Source organism: Miscanthus floridulus, chromosome 1 (assembly GCF_019320115.1).
Source record: "Miscanthus floridulus cultivar M001 chromosome 1, ASM1932011v1, whole genome shotgun sequence".
Lineage (NCBI taxonomy): Eukaryota > Viridiplantae > Streptophyta > Magnoliopsida > Poales > Poaceae > Miscanthus > Miscanthus floridulus.
Genome location: NC_089580.1, coordinates 173,779,602 through 173,792,421, shown reverse-complemented (window position 1 = coordinate 173,792,421; position 12,820 = coordinate 173,779,602). Strand labels below are relative to the sequence as shown.

Here is a 12,820-nt window from a genome sequence, read left to right as displayed (position 1 = left end):
ACAGCCCATACCCTGCGTAGGGTACTATTCTGTAACCATCCTGACATTCTACAGAGGCATCGACAGTATTGTAGGCGCTTATCATCCTTTCACACCCATCAGAATGGGTAAAGAGGCTGGGTAGACGTGAGCCACAAGGCTAGGTAGAGCATGCATCCTAAGCCCTGATCCTTGTAAAGCCGCCCCCTTCATCTGTAAAAGGGGATGCGCTTCCTCCAACAAAAGGGGACCGAAACAACGCAGCACACACACATAGTCAAGCTGCTACCAAGCTCTTGGCTTCCTTTCGACCCTTCTATCAGAGACTTGGGACATGTCCCTCTCTCGATCGTTTGTATCCCCTACTACGAACCATTCACGGTGCTAATAACACGAGCAGCAACAAACTGGACGTAGGGATATTCAGCCCGAACCAGTATAAATCTTGTGTCCTTTAGCGCACCATCCGAGCCTAACGCGCATTACTATAAATTTACTTGCCGGTGCTTGTACGAAACACCGACAGTAAACTTTCGTATTTTCTGTACGACGCTTCTATTCATAAGATCGGTGTGTGATGCCTCTCTGTTTGCCTCATGCAGTCTAATTGTCTTAGATAACTCACAGAATTTAGGAGAGGAGTACTATGGCATCCAGAAAATCTGTTGGTTGATGTTGATGTTCAAATGAGTCTTTTTGAGGTAATGTTATTTATTTATTTACAGTGCCACACACAGGATTTCGAGAATCAAATCAGCTCTACCTTCTGTCACTTTTTTTTTTGGCTATACAGTGTAACATGGAAATTTTCTTTCCCCTAACCAATTTTTTTCTCTGTGTGTAGATTGCAGAAGGTGAAGCTTATTGGTTCATCATGGACGCTGTAAAAAAAAAGATTTAATTGACTCCTTTTTTCCTTCGAGATTTTTTCTGTACCTTTATTCTGGTTCCACTGAACACTTGGAGTAGATTGTTGGTTACTTTGTTGGTACGATTTTTTCCCTTCCACAGCTGCTGTTTTCAGGGAGTGCATATTATTGCATAAGATCTTTTAGTACAAGTGTAAGACTTCTGTTTGAGATTGTTGAGCTTGCAACAGCTTCATAGAACTTGGTGTGTTGTGACTATTGATGCTTAGAAATTCACCTAAGCTTCATAGAAGTAAGGCTGACCATCTTTAGGTTTCATGTTTGTGATCCCTCTTTTCCTGACATTGACACTAATATCCTCAAATTTCAAACCATCGTATATGCTCCTGTGAAAGTTCCATGTATTCAGTTCATATCTTATGATTTGTGTTCCGGTTCTTTTGTCCACTGGAGAGTTGGAATATATTGTTTGTTATTTTTTTGGTTCGATTTTTTCCCTTTCACAACTACTGTCTCCAGGGAACCAATATTGTGGCACTAACATATATTTCTTTCGCTTCCTTTTCTTGCATAAAATCTTTGATTATGACCTGTAAATTAACAGATGTAATGCTTCTGTGTTCGAATCATATTAGGTGTATTCAGATGGATAGTTACCTTCGGATGCATCATTTCCAACAAAGCAATTCAAGGTATGCATTCCTTCACAAGCCTGATCTGTGTCTATATTAGTTTCAGGATTGTTTACTTTAGTACTTGCTACAAATAATGTTCCTTTCCCCATATGATCTGCTCGGAATTAATTCACAGATCAGTTACTTGCACAGGGATGGAAAAGAAGGATAGGGATTTAATTTATAATAGGATGAGCATTTCATTTACAGACTGCTTCATACTTCAGACCCCTTGCAGATTTGAGTGCTTCCTGCATGTTCAAAAATCAACAGTGCCATTGTTTGTCCGAACCGTCCACACCAACTACAAAATTATTTTGGGAGGATAAATATGGATTAGCGCCATTGCTTCTCAAACTATCCTTATCTGCTTATAGAGTCCTACTAGATAATCATTTTAAGAGGATACAAATGATTACTGCTGAACAAAATTCTAGAATGCCTATTTAAAAATCTTTACGGTGCCTATTTCAAATCGGAACTAATGTTTCTTACTGGTGAATAGGCGCTTCATGATGGCCCTTGGGCCGCCTGGGGACATAATCAGCATTAAACTTAGACATATCATTCCTGCAGATGCTTGGATCCTTCACGGAGATCCATCGAAGAGCAATGGGGTCCTTTATATCTTTGACATTCAGTCACTTCCACACTTTATTTGATCCTATTGGGTCTCTTGATCTCACTTTTTTTTGTCTCATCTTATTGTGGTATGTGCTAACAGGAGAATCATTGCCAGCCACTAAAAGTCCTGGTGATGGTGTCTCCTCTGGTTCGGCTGCCAAGTAGTATGAGATTGAGGCCGTTGTGATTGCAACTTCAGTCCACACTTTCCTCAACAGGTTTACGTCTCTTTGATGACAGTATCACCCAAGTAATGATCAGGACAGAAGCCCTAGAACTTCTACATTACATACTTAATTGGATTTTGTTTCTTCGTACAGGGTGGGATTACAAAAAAGAATGGCCGCAATTTAAGTGATAAAGGTGGAACTAACTCTGTACAAACTCACAGTGAACAAGAACCTCATCGAGGCTAGACTTGAATAGCCATCATTGTTCTAGCATCTAGGTTAGATCCGAAGTCTAGATAGTGGGGAAAAAGCGTAACAACAAGTTAAGTGTTTCTTTCTATTTTTCAGAGCACAAATATGAGATTGTAAAACGTCTGCGGGCACAGAAACACATTTGTTATATACACATCTTCAGAATGTATCTATACCGTATTGCTCACCACATTTTCTCTGTGCTCAAAATTTTTTCTATGCCTACGTATGCGCGCGATGGCGTGCGCCCTTCACTAGTTGAAAACAAGGATCAGTCTGAAAACAAAATTCCTTCCACTCAAATCAGTCTGAAAACAAAATTCATACCAGCAGTAAGTAGACATAGCGGTAGCGATTAGTGCCCTCACTGCATCGAGGTTGGTGTTACTGTGTTAGGCGCTTACCACACGCAGCCCTACATAAAAGGTTTATCACATGCCTAATTTGACCGACGAAACAAGTAAAGAAAAGTGACGCCAGCAGCAGATTTGGGACACGCCACTGCAGAAGTGCAGAGCGATTTGGCCATCTTGCATGCTACTTTTTTTCCATACGTCCGTCCGTTCAGCCTGATCGGGAGGCCGTATCGTATCGTGGATTATTTATTGCTGGCTGGTTTGGTGTGAGAGAAAAACACTGTTCCTGGCTAGAAATTTACGATCGTAAATTTTCAGCCGGGAACCGTGTTTTTCTCTCGTAAATTTCTAGCCAGGAACAGTGTTTTTCTCTCACACCAAACCAGCCACCAGTAAATAATCCACGATACGATACGGCCTCCCGAACAGGCTTTGGACAACTCTCTCCGCTCACTCCCACACACGACGCTCGTCCAACGACCTGTCCGTTATCCGCTCATCCATTTCTAAAAAAAAATCATTCCCACACGCCTTGCTCCGCTAGGGTCCTGCACGGCTCAACTGCCAGTCCTACCAGACGCCACGCATGGCTGCCCTCTCTGTCTCGGCGTGCGGTCGCCTGCGAGTCACGGCGCTTGGCTTCTGGCGCAGCCAGGCGCATCACGCGGCCGCTACCTTCCTGCCACGTCGCGCAGCAGCGGCCGCCAGCCCGCCGCCTACAAGTGCTGCCAAGCCGCTGCCTACAAACCCATGTTGGTGCCTCCGACGAACTCCATACGCCGACGAGCCTCCATTCTCCCAAACAGTAAGGAGATGTTACGATGTGATGAAAACTGTAAGCGTATGTTTAAGTGTTTTAGATGTTTTAGAGGTATGTTAGGTGTTTAAGATAGATATTGTAAAAGTAGATTGGGATGTTGCATACGTTAGAATGGTTCTACACGTATGATGTAAAGGTCCGCTACCAATGTTTCATCTATGTTTTTGGACGTATTGTTGCAAATTTGTTTATCCGGATGTTACATACGTTTCACACATATGTTCAAGTGTTTTATTTAAATAATGTGTATGTCTGCAATGATTTTTAAGTGTTTTTCAGGTGTTTTTGTAAGTGTCTTAGAAGCATATTTCAAGTTTCATCTATCTTCTTTTATATGTCGCAAGTGTTGCATCTGAATGCTTTAAAAGTAGATCGGACGAGTGCAGCGGATCTCCATCTGGTCGGTGTGAATCAGATTCCTGGCAGTGTTTTCTCGCCTCCACGGTGGTTAGTGGCGGTGGGCGGATCACGCCCCTGCAGCAGTGGTCAGTGGCGGCTCGAGGCAGCTCTCGTACGGTGCCTCCGGACGGCGCGGGCCTCGCATGGGCGCGTGAAATGGCGCGGGAAGCGGACTGCAGGTGCAGACGTCCGAACGCCCCGTCCGTCTGAACGTTCAGACGCTAGCAGAACCGTTTTTTTAAAACAATTGCCACCTTGCATGCTCTACCATGCAGAATAATTCTCATTCTCACCACCAGCCTCGTCGTTGCAACTGAATGTTTGGAATTTTTTTTACGTTCATAAAAATGTTTGGATTTTTTCACTCTTATTTCCCACATAGACATGGTGATGCCAAATTAAATTATACACTAGCAAGGGTTAGCAGTCCGAGGTTGCAATGAATCTTCAGCCTGTTTGTTTCGGCTGAATTGGCTTATAAGCCATGACTGAAAGTACTATTGGCTGGGTTGGTGTGAGAGAAAAACACTGTTTAAGCCGTGGATTATAAGCCAGATACGAGCGAATAAATCGAAGCGAACAGGCTGCTTGATCGCAGCAAGACTACAACGAAACGATGAAACCAACCGAGGGGTCGGTTAGACCAATTTTGAGCCCATTCTTCACATGGTAGACGCATGTAGTGTATTGTGCAAATAAATTTCGTTTTCTTGCACTGGACATGGTGTCTGAAAAGAAGTTGTTCAATCCATGGCATTGGACGTGCTACCTATAGTTTAAATTAATCCTTGACCTGGCCAAAATCAAACGAGCTTGAGGGAGAGCGTGGAAACGAGGACCAACCCAATGACCCGATCCAGTGCCTGCATTTCATCATGGAAACTCGACGATATACACGTCGGAACTCGGAACTACGACCTGCGAGGCTGCGACCAATCAGTTTCAGCAGTCACCACTCACCACAAATTGAAATTGGGGAGGTGGGCCGCGGGCAAGCCCGGCAGCGCTGGCGCCCCTGCGCTTCAGCTTCACAGCAGACAGCAAGCGGCCGCCTAGGCCACGCAGTCCTCTGGGCCAGTGGGCCTCATCACTGCGTCTGGCTCTGGCCTGAAATGGAAATCCACTAGGCTTTAGCTAGCGTAGACAGTGACCGCAGTGCGCACCGCACGGCCAGCGCTGTGTTCGGATCCGGCTATATTATACGGGGTGTTCGGATACTAATAAAAAAAATAAATTACATAATCCGTCAGTATTTCATGAGATAAATTTTTTAAGCTTAATTAATCTGTCATTAGCATATGTTTACTATAGCAAAACATTGTCAAATCATGGACTAATTAGGCTCAAAAGATTCGTCTCGTAAATTAGTCGCAAACTATGTAATTAATTTCGTAATTAGTCTATATTTAATACTCCATGCATGTACCAAAACATCCGATAGAACAACGACTAAAATTTAGAAGGGGCAACCAAACACCCCCTTACTCTTTTAGTCACAAACTGCGTGCCAAAACTAACGGTCACAGAGAGCGCTTCTATTTAGAGGGCCCTGGGCGCCGTGGAAAGAGCAAGCAGCTGCGTAGTGGGCACAGAGCGAACTACTCTTTCGCCTTTTACTAAAGAATACCATGTGCCCGCTGCAATAAGCAGCATACGCCTATTTTTTAGGGTTACATTTCAATGTAAAGTTTTATGTTAGCCCATCTAAAATAATTCTATTCTCTCTACGAGGGGGGGGCCCAACAATTCAATACAAAGTTCTATGTTAGCCCATCTGAAAAAAATCTATTTTGGAGGGTTCTTTCTCCTTGAGTAGCAGCCATTCAATAAAAGAAAAAGTTTACATTGCCTCCCTCAACTTTTGCGAAAGTCTATTTTTCCTCCCTGAACTCTAAAACTGGGCAAAACATCCCTCAACTTTTAAAACCGTTCATCTTAACTCCCTGGCCTGGTTATAAGCGGTTTTAAATGCGGTTTTATCTTATCTTTTATTTATTTATTTCAACTGAATCTTTAAAAAATCATAGTAAATCACAGAAAATCATAAAATAGAAAATTCAATTTTGTTGGACTCCACATGAGTAGATCTACGCGGTGAACATATAATATGGTATGTTTTAGTACAAAGATTTTGCCATAGCTTTAGATCTATGCCTTTCTGTAATTAAATGGAATAATTCATAGCTGCAGTTTCTATGGTCCAATTGTGGTGAAATTTTTATGGTGGGCTAATTATTATATGCTTAAACTGTAGTAAAATTGTTATACTCATTGGATCATATATAACTTAGTTATATATTTTATTTAGGTTTATGCTGGTTAAATATAAATAAATCTATAACTAAGCTATATATGATCCAATGAATGTGAAATTTTTACTATAGTTCAATCATACAATAATTAGCCCACCATAAAAATTGCATCACAATTGGACCATAGAAACTGCAGTTATGAATTATTCTAATTAATTACAGAAAAACATAGATCTAAAACCACAACAAAAACTTTGTACTAAAGCATACCGTATTATATGTTCACTGTATGTGTCTACTCGTATAGAGTCCAACAAAATTGAATTTTCTATTTTATGATTTTTTGTGATTTACTATGATTTTTCAAAGATTCAGCCAAAATAAATAAAAAAGACAAAAACAAAACCGTCTTCGAAACTACTTATAATAGGGCCAGGGAGGTAAGATGAACAGTTTTAAAAGTTGAGGGAGGTGTTTTGCCCGATTTTAGAGTTGAGGGAGGAAAAGCGAACTTTTCGCGAAAGTTGAGGGTGATAATGTAGACTTTTTTTTTATAAAGTTTTGCGTCAGCCCATCTAAAAAATAAAAAAATCTAAAATAATAGGTTTAAGATGGGAGTTCGTCCTTGCATGTATTATTACCCCCAACAATTCAATAAAGTTTGTGTCAGCCCATCTAAAAAAAATAAAAAAATATAAAATAATAGGTTTAAGATTGGAGTTCATCCCAGTATGTATTACAATAGTTACGATCTGAATTTTTGCAAGTTTTATTTAAAAACTTTCACCGAAATTAGCACTTAGCAGCATACGCTTTTTGTAGAATGCTCCATTACTGTACAGTTCAAAGGACCCGTGTGGACCAATAGTTTGTCTATATTTGTTTTGCCTATAGAGATTCTAATATAGAGTTCATTTACACTATATTCAAAACAGACCAATTCAACATTAACTAGAAAATCAGAAATTATCATACGTAATACTCTCCCCATACTCAAAAATAAAGTCGTTTTGGACAACGACACGGTCTCCAAAGCATAAATTTGACTACTTATTTTTATAAAGATATTTATCAAAAAGTGATATATGTAAATTTTTGTGAAAGTATTTTTCAAGACAAATCTATACATATGGTTTTTACATTTCCAAACTCAACAACTTAAAAGTTATTCATGATTTATATTCTCAAAGTTTGATCTAAGCCTTGTCCAAAACGTCTTCATTTTTTAGTATGGAGGGAGTACAAATTTGTACAAGGCAATCGGTACATCAAAAATCAAATATTACCACTTTCCATACCTCTACTAAAAACATATACAAACAACAAAATATAATCAATGAAGCATAATGGTATTAAATGTGGCTTGCCTGTGCAAAACAAGTAAATAACCAAACTCTTAGGTTGTGCTACATAAAGCCTAATATAGACTATAAGGCTAATACAAATAACCAATCAAACTCTAAGCAACTTGATAGACGCCATATGTGAGACTGCATTTAAATCCAACTTACTAATAGTTAGTTGCTAAACATTAGTTGGGATCTAACAGATACAGCTAATAGGCCAACTAATTGTTAGTTAGGCAGTCAAGTACCAACTATTTTACTAGTTGCCATAATCTAGCATGTAATAGATTGAAAGACACATTTACCCTATCACACATCTACATCTACGTGCTATATCAATAGCCTCTAAAAGGTGAAGGACTGAAGGTCATAATAGACACAATCAATAATAGATGTATCTTTTAGCTCTAAATCCAAACATCCAGTTAATAGGTAACCAGCTAATATTTGCTACAAATTATTAGTTACTAATGGATCCAAATAAGCCCTTAGTCTTGGATCAATTTTGATCTCCTAAAGTTTCCTAGAAAGTTGGCTGGCTTGTAGGTTATAGTCTCTAAAAATAGATTGATAGAAGTAGAAAAATGGGGAAATTGGCTCGCGGACACCCATAGTGGCGGTCGTTTGCTGACGGACACCCAAAGTGGAGCTGTATGCTAGAAGACACTCTGGTTTGTTGTAATTATGCCAGAGGACACCGCGGGCAGTTTCCACCGGTTGAGGAGAGAGAAAATTTTAGTTTGGACATCCGGTGCCCCTGAGCCACATTTGGATCTGGTTGGACCAGCTAATAACCGACCCAAACGTTATTAGCTCACTATCTGGACGCCCTGGACGCCACCACGTTCTGCTACGGCGTCCGCGTCGACCTCACCGCTTGGAACGTCGCGCCCCTTCGTTGTGCGGTCGAGTATCTGGAGATGACGGAGGAGCACGCCGAGGACAACCTCGCGGCGCGCGTAGAGGCCTACCTGAACCAGACCGTGCTGCGGCACCCCGGCGATGCCACCAAGGCACTAAAGTCCTGTGAGGAGCTGCTGCCGCTCGCCGAGGACCTCGGCATTGTGTCCCGCTGCGTGGACGCCATCGCCTCACGCTCGTCGGCCGCGTCGCGGTCCTGGTTCGACGACCTGGCCGTGCTCGCCCTGCGCATGTACAAGCGGGTGATGGCGGCCATGGCCGCGCGCGACGATGTCAGGGCGGAGGCCAGGGAGAGCTGCCTGGTGTCCTACGCCAGGGGCACCATCCTAGGGTTGTCGAGGTCCATGCGGCGGCGCCTCGCGTCCGCGCCGGTGTCCTCGGAGGTGGAGCAGAAGGAGCTCCTCGAGGTGGTGGTCGCCAGCCTCCCCACGCACAAGTGCTCGGGGCGCGTGGTCACCGCCAAGTTTCTGTTTGCGTTGCTGCGCACGGCGCTCATCTTGCGCGCGTCGGATGCGGCGCGCATGGCGCTGGAGCGGAAGGCTGCCACATAGCTGCAGCAGGCCACATTGGAGGACGTGCTCATATTGAACTACTCCGGCACCGCGGAGATGCTCTACGACGTGGACTGCGTCCAGCAGATCATCAGGTATTTCCTCATGGAGGAGGAGCCTGGAGGCGAGGCATCATCTTCGGCGGCGATCAAGGAGGAGGAAGCGGTGGCCATGGAGGTGGCGCGGCCGTCTGCCGTGGTCATGGTGCAGGTGGCCAAGCTAGTGGACAGTTACCTCGCCGAGGTTGCGTCAGACGCCAACCTGAAGCCCGCCAAGTTCTGCGAGCTCACGCTTTTGTTGCCCGACCATGCTCGTATCTACGACGATAGCGTCTACCACGCTGTCGACATCTACCTCAAGGTACGTGCACCACGGAGCATGTTGTCCACGTTAAAGGACAAAGAAAAAATTGTCTCCTTTTGAGCTGTCACTGCCAAAGACCTCATCTCTTTTGGCCACTGACTGGCTAATTTGTAGGCGCACCCGCGGCTAACGATGGAGGAGCGGGACAGGGTGGTGGGTGTGGTGGACTGCCGGGAGCTAACGGTGGAGGCATGCACGCACACAGCGCAGAACGAGCGGCTCCCGCTACGGGCGGTGCTGCAGGTGCTCTTCTTCGAGCAGCTGCAGCTTCGGCGTGCCATCACGAGCACGCTCCTCGCGCCCTCCACTGGTGGCACTCCTCGGGCAGGCCCCAGCGAGGTGGCGGCATGGCGAGGGGCGACGGCGCTGGCGCAGGAGAGCCAGGTGCTGCGGCTAGACATGGATAGCGTGGCGAGCCGGGTGCAGGAGCTGGAGCGCGAGTGCTCCAGCATGCGCAGCGCCGACGGCGGCAGGGACGGGTCGAGGCACGCTGCGGGCGGGTGGAGGGCACGGCACGGGTGCAAGTTCAATACGTAGGTGTGCGACTCGCACGCGCGGAACGTGGTGGCGTCTAGGGCATCCAGGATGGGGATGAGCCCAAACGTTATTGGACCAGCCAGTTAACCAGACCAGGCTTAGCTGGTCCAACCAGACCCAAACGTGGCTCAGGGGCACCGAATGTCCAAACTAAATTTTCTCTCTCCTCAACCGGTGGAAACTGGCCCGCGGTGTCCTCTAGCATAATTACAACAAACCAGAGTGTCTTCTAGCATACAGCTCCACTTTAGGTGTCCGCCAGCAAACGACCACCACTGTGGGTGTCCGCCAGCCAATTTCCCCTAGAAAAATATAGCAAGAGATAGATAGACCTTGGAGTTATTACAATCTGAGTTTGAGAGTTTAGGCCCCATTGGATTGTAGGAAAATTTTCTATTTTTTGTGAAAATGAACTAATTCCTGTACAATTCCTATAAAATTCCTGCGTTCCAAAATAAGCATTAAAGTTACTAGTTGATTTGTACAGTACAATCGATTAGAATCAACTAAAGCTTTCAAAGTTATGAACTACATGCTCTAGTTGATCCAAACAAGTCCTTTATAGTGCGCGCACATATGTATTTATATACACATAGGTTCCTGTTTTCTATGGCTCCAAACAGTTATGGCTCTTTGCTAAAGAGCTGGAGCTGTAAAGACAACAATAGTTACTTCATTAATTTCTAGTTCTTTAAGATAAAAGATAAAAAGCAACTCTTTACTACAGTGCAAAGAGAAGCTAAAGCTAAAGCCGTCCGCCGTGCTCCCGTAGTTTCTTGCGGTCGCCGCCGCGCTCCTTCCTTATGCTCGTAGTGGCCTGTCGTGGTGCTCCCTACTGCTCTCGACATGGCGTGCAGCGCCGCCGCATCCTATCATGCTCCCTAGCTCCTAGCGGCCGCCACCGTGGTCCTCCCGCTCCTTGCACCAACATTCATTGCCTGACCTTGCATCCTCACGACCATCCCACGCCCAATTTTTTATTTTTAACCCTTTTTTGAAAGTTTTTCACAAATACGCTGCTAGAGGAAAGATTTCAGAATCTGGACCCTTAGCTTGGCGCCATCGATGCTGGCATCGAGCTAACACGTCTCGGTGTCAGCGTCCCTGGCGCCGAGCTCTTGGACTCGATGCTGACGTGGCGCTGATTTGACAGGTATCTCGGCACCATGGACTCTGGCGCCGAGCTTGGCGCCGTCGACTCTGGCGCCGAGCTTGGCGCTAGGACGTATGGCGCCGAGCTTGGTGTCACTGGCATAGGCGCATGAATTTTTTTACCGTGCCTGCGTCGTCGTGCCCACGTCGCTATCGCGCCTGCGCCGCTGTGCCTGCGCTCGCCCATCCCCGCGCCGCCGCTGCCGCGCCCGACATCTTTCCCAACTCCGGCGAGCTTCTTCCCCAACTCCGGCGCCGTCACCAAATTTTCTCTTTGTCCCTTCATACAAAAAAAATTGTTACTCGTGATTTGTGATTTGTTACTTATGATTTGTGATTTATGCCAAGGAAAAAGAGGAGAGAGGAGAAAGATAAACAATATCCATGGCTAAAAAATTCGTGTGTTCCCAGATGCTAAAACACCCGAGCGTTACATAAACAGACTCTTAGTTCTACTAGTTCTGGACGACGATCTGATGATGGAAGCGACGAGGGAGCTTCCGTGCGAACGCTGCGGTGCGGCCCGTGCCCGCTGACGTGCGTTGCTATCACCCCAAGGCATGGCCCGTTCGTCCAACACGTCCAAACTAGCTCCGTGCATCCGTAGCAGCACTGAGTGCACTGCTCACTATCACTGACATCCGCCTGTTGACACGGTGAAAGCTCTAGTTTGGTTTTGGTTCATTGATGAAACCCTAAGTGCTAATCTAGTTTATCAAAGTGATTATGAGATAGGTAGCACTACTCCAAGTGATGAAGCAATGGCAAAGATCATGACAATGGTGATGGCATGGTGATGATCAAATGCTTAAACTTGGAAAAGAAGAAAGAGAAAAACAAAAGGCTCAAGGCAAAGGTATAAAATATAGGAGCCATTTTGTTTTAGTGATCAAGACACTTAGTGAGTGTGATCACATTTAGGATAGATAGTCATACTATTAAGAGGAGTGAAACTCGTATCGAAATGCGGTTATCAAAGTGCCACTAGATGCTCTAATTCATTGCATATGCATTTAGGATCTAGAGAAGTGCTAACACCCTTAAAAGTATTTGTGAAAATATGCTAACACATGTGCATAAGGTGATACACTTGGTGGTTGGCATATTTGATCAAGGGTGAAGAAGTTAGAGGTGAAATAGAGTTGGTCGCAATGATGCTGGCGTCGGTCTACTGACCGGACGCTGGTGAAAGCTCTAGTTTGGTTTTGGTGAATTGATGAAACCCTAAGTGCTAACCTAGTTTATCAAGTGATCATGAGATAGGTAGCACACTTCAAGTGAAGAAGCTAATGAAGATCATAGCATGACAATGGTGATGGCATGGCGATGATCAAGGGCTTAAACTTGAAAAGAAGAAAGAGAAAAACAAAAAGCTCAAGGCAAAGGTATAATTTGTAGGAGCTATTTTGTTTTGGTGATCAAGACACTTAGAAAGTGTGATCACATTTAGGTTTGATAGCCGTACTATTAAGAGGGGTGAAACTCGTATCGGAATACGGTTATCAAAGTGCCACTAGATGCTCTATTTCATTGCATATGCATTTAGAATCTAGTG

General features: G+C 44.5%; 1 long non-coding RNA gene, 1 other non-coding gene and 1 pseudogene across 4 annotated transcripts; all 3 read left to right on the top strand.

Annotated features, from left to right (window-relative positions):
- Positions 1-553: 553 nt before the first annotated feature.
- On the top strand, positions 554-2,748 carry LOC136502730 (uncharacterized). 3 transcript variants are annotated; one of them, XR_010770678.1, is made up of 5 exons: positions 554-680; positions 824-967; positions 1,484-1,540; positions 2,028-2,364; positions 2,467-2,748. It is a non-coding gene; the product is annotated as an uncharacterized lncRNA (long non-coding RNA). The 3 variants fall into 3 exon arrangements; XR_010770674.1 differs by having other exon boundaries at positions 824-1,540; XR_010770673.1 differs by having other exon boundaries at positions 824-2,364.
- A 2,968-nt stretch (positions 2,749-5,716) lies between these two features.
- On the top strand, positions 5,717-5,831 carry LOC136512527 (U5 spliceosomal RNA). The gene has a single exon (XR_010773114.1). It is a non-coding gene; the product is annotated as a U5 spliceosomal RNA (small nuclear RNA).
- A 2,761-nt stretch (positions 5,832-8,592) lies between these two features.
- On the top strand, positions 8,593-10,200 carry LOC136467279 (BTB/POZ domain-containing protein At5g66560-like; annotated as a pseudogene).
- The last annotated feature ends 2,620 nt before the right edge of the window (positions 10,201-12,820 follow it).